At 30.7% G+C, this 4,091-nt stretch overlaps 1 pseudogene; it reads left to right on the forward strand.

Moving 5' to 3' along the window:
- The first annotated feature begins 2,214 nt into the window (after positions 1-2,214).
- On the forward strand, positions 2,215-3,058 carry LOC149058670 (uncharacterized; annotated as a pseudogene).
- The last annotated feature ends 1,033 nt before the right edge of the window (positions 3,059-4,091 follow it).

A 4,091-nucleotide genomic window follows, 5' to 3' on the forward strand; every position in this document is an offset into this window, starting at 1 on the left:
ATCTCCAACTCCGCACTCGCCTCTTATTGGTAGCGACGAACGACAAATTTGTTCAGATTCAGATATGTGTTCCGGGATAAATATAATATTACGCGAAAAACACAAACATGGAACATCCGTATACAACAGATCGCAACCATTAAGGAATAATTGCGGACGGCAATAAAAATTTATTTGGTAGAATAATATCATTTTAATATAGAAATGATATTTTCAAGCGCTTTCTAATGAGTAAAAATGATAACAATTCAGAAAAACCATTTTGAACTACAGCGAGTGATCAGAGCTTATTCGAAAATAAGGCTAATATTATATTATTACAAAAATTCGTTATTTTCTCACATTTCGAAATATTAAAAAGAAATCGAGTTGCCTGAAAATATCCAGAAATATTATAAACCTGCTGCAGAATGCGGTGAATATTAAAAATTCGTTATTTACCTTACCTGTAGTAAAATAAACGTTATTTCCAAACAATTTGTAAAAATGTTTATAACGTCTAACTAACGTTTCAGTAGTTATGCAGTTGATAAATGTGTTCCACAAAACCTTATATTATATTTACTACAAATATTACGGATGTAAGTAACGTCACAACTAATAATCTTATTGAGATGGAACTTGTCGAACTTGAACACGTGTCAATGACGACTTAATTAATTGGTACACGGGCAACGTGCCGCAACACAATACGCTATAATACTTATAAAATTTTCAAATGTTCAATAGTTGTTATTTTATTCCCACTTTATTATTATCAAGACGTGGAGTCATATTTATGTTTACACCAATTTGTTTTAGTTTTATAAAATTATATTTAAGAAATAATTATATAAGCCAAATGAATAATATTTAATAACCGATTTATCATAATTTTGGTAAACATGGTAACGAATCCACCATGAAAGTACTGGGAAATAAAGCTATAAAAGTATGGGAGTTTAGTAAACTTTACCTCAAACATTTATTTTTTTTAAGCTCGCTCAAAAATAATATTCACGCCCGGTGAGACGGCTGTAGTATATAAAAATACATACAAATAGTGTGTCATGCCACAGTCGTTAAATACATAGATATCGATATTCAGCGTTCCATTTCTGTCGTGCTATTATCGCTTAGTTAATCGACATAATAATATTCAACCTCAGTCAAACATCGTCTAAGCACCTCATCGAGCTTTTAGTTATTGGCCATACTGGTTTGTTTACCTGTATGACAGTATACAGTAAAACCTCTTTATAACGGACTCTCTGTTAGACGGAATCCTCCTTATAACGGAAAATGTCAATAGTCCCGGTTCAAATAATATATAAAATTGAACTCTTTAAGACGGAACCTCTACAAAACGGAAACGGAAAATGTTCGTAATCCAATTAGTAAAAATACCCTCTGTTAAACGGAAAATAGAATTATTTAAAGATAAATTACATACACTTACATAAGTATAAACTATATGTATGTATATGTTACCGGAATAGATGAAAATTCAGGAATTGTCGGCATATCCTAGTCATTGTTGACAATGGCTGAAAAGATTAGACAATGTTGGATATTTCGTAGTTTTATCAACATTTCCGTATTATATTAGGCAATGTTATAAATCCGAATAGAAAAAAATATCGACACCGCGCTTTATCGGTAATCGATCTGATTATGGAACATAGCTATCTATATTATTACTTATTACTTATCCTGTTTTATGTTATCGTTTTTATTGCTTATAACTTATAATAAAATTGACTATACAGAACTATCGTAGGTATCGTTATGGTCACATCCCCAAAGTGACTGTACACTGTACAGTATACTGTTTGTGCATTGAAGTAGTGAATAGTAACGTGTAATAACTAATAACATTGTTATTTTTTTCAACAATCTCCTTAAAAATGGATTTAAATGAAATGCGCATAAAATTTGATAATGCAATTCTATTATTAATTGAATCGAAACGTAACGACAACAATTTTTTTTTGAATAATGAAGAATATTGTGAACGAATCAAAGAAATAAAAAAATCTAAAATTACACTATCTACGGCTGGAATAAAAAAGTGTACGAAAGACTATAGGAATGTTACTACACAAGTTGAAGAAAATGAACCAGGAACTGAAAATAACTCAGAACTTAGTATGAAACAATAAAATTAATGTCTACTATAGTGTATATTTTATTTTAATATAAATAATTTTATAGTTAATCAACGACAGCAGAAAATTCAACACGAACGAGCATTATCTGTTAAATGTTTAGAGAAACAAGCGAAAAAAATGGTAAAAACATCTAATTCAAAATACCCTGAACTTGAAGTATAGGAACATCTGTGCGTATCTCTATTCCTGATGTTGACCGAGCTCGTGGCTCTCCACGAAATATATTGGCAGTTATAACTGATGTGAAAGATAATTTATATAAATTATGTAAGCATAAATTGTATAATTATTTTAAACAACTTAATATAATTTAATATTTTATTATATTATTTTTTTTTTACTATTTATTATTATTATTTTTATAGGTACAGAAAATGGATTTCTGAAACATAAGTATACCAGGACAGAAATCAACCCATGCAAGGAGAAGCTTCTAGATCTTGAAACGGTTGTAAGTAAATTGAAAGAGGGAGGAGAAATAACTCTCCGTGAAGCAGCTGCCTTTAACAGCATTTCTGGATCCCAAGGTTTTACGAGATGCCACTGTAAAACACAGTGTAAGACCAATAGATGTGCTTGTCGTGCATCTACTAGATTATGTAACTCTAAGTGTCATAACAGTCTACCGTGTAACAATAAAGATTAAGATTATGATTTATAATAAATAGCTAATAAGTATTATAATTTATAATATATTATTATTATTATAAAGATTAAGAATTTAAGATTATGATTTATCCTAAATAGCTCATAAATAATATAATATATTATTCGATTTTTAATATTATCATCAATGCCTTCTTTCATTAGGAATTGTCATAAATGACTAGTTATTGACGTTAATTCCTTACTAAATCAGGCCTTATCGTTATTGACTAGTCATTGTCAACACTGACTGAATGTCATCTTTTCCGGTAACATATATAATATATATGTTTGGTAACTAGATAATCTAAACTTTATCTGTCATTATCTGAAATATCATTCGACGGTATCGTTTCACGATTGTCATACTATTGTTTATTATTAAAGATTAGATATGTACGTATGTACCTACATTGTATGTCACATACCTTTAATAGTTTAATGTATGAACTGCCCAGTCGTCTTTTTTCTGTTGAATTGTTCATATCGTTTAGTAAACGTGCAGTGCTCACCGTCTGTTTTATCGTTGTGATTTGGTTTGTTTTCGTACTGTTTTTAGTTTTTACTCGCTAATATGCCACGTACAGCTCTGACTTTTTCAGATAAAGTTAAACTAATCGAGTTGAAGGAGACACAAAAACTAAGTACGAAGGAACTTATTACTAGATTTAAATGTGGAAAAACTCAAGTTTACGACGCGATAAAAAATAAAGAAAAGATTATGGATGAATGGGTAAATAGCAAAAACTCGGGAAAGAGTAAAAGAGTGAAAACTCCCTCATTCGAACAAATTGATCAAAAGTTGTATGAGTGGTTTGTCAGCGTTCGGTCAAAAAATTTGCCAATTTCCGGTCCAATTATACAAGCAGAAGCTATGAAATTGGCTGAAAAAATGAATGTCAAAGATTTCAAGGCTTCGAACGGTTGGCTAGAAAAATTTTAAAAAAGGCATGACATTGTTTGGAAACAAGTTAGTGGTGAGGCTAATGACGTTAATCAAGAAACTGTGGTGGAGTGGAAGCAAAAAATATCAAGACGCATTGCTGGGTATGAAGCAAAAGACGTGTACAATGCTGACGAAACGGGTCTTTTTTTCAGAGGTATTCCTACTAAGTCACTAGTACAGAAAAGTGAGTCTTGTTCTGGAGGGAAAAAAGTAAAGGATCGCTTAACAGTGATCATGTGTGGTAGTATGCTGCCTCCCTAAGCCAAAAGGCAGTAAGCAACAATGTAGTAGTTTTGAGAAAAATAACTTTTTCTGAATCATCTTGTTATTTTTATCATATTTTAAAAATT

The sequence above is a fragment of the Diuraphis noxia genome, unplaced genomic scaffold, assembly GCF_037042655.1.
Source record: "Diuraphis noxia isolate RWA-SAM2 unplaced genomic scaffold, SU_Dnox_SAM2 contig0002, whole genome shotgun sequence".
Lineage (NCBI taxonomy): Eukaryota > Metazoa > Arthropoda > Insecta > Hemiptera > Aphididae > Diuraphis > Diuraphis noxia.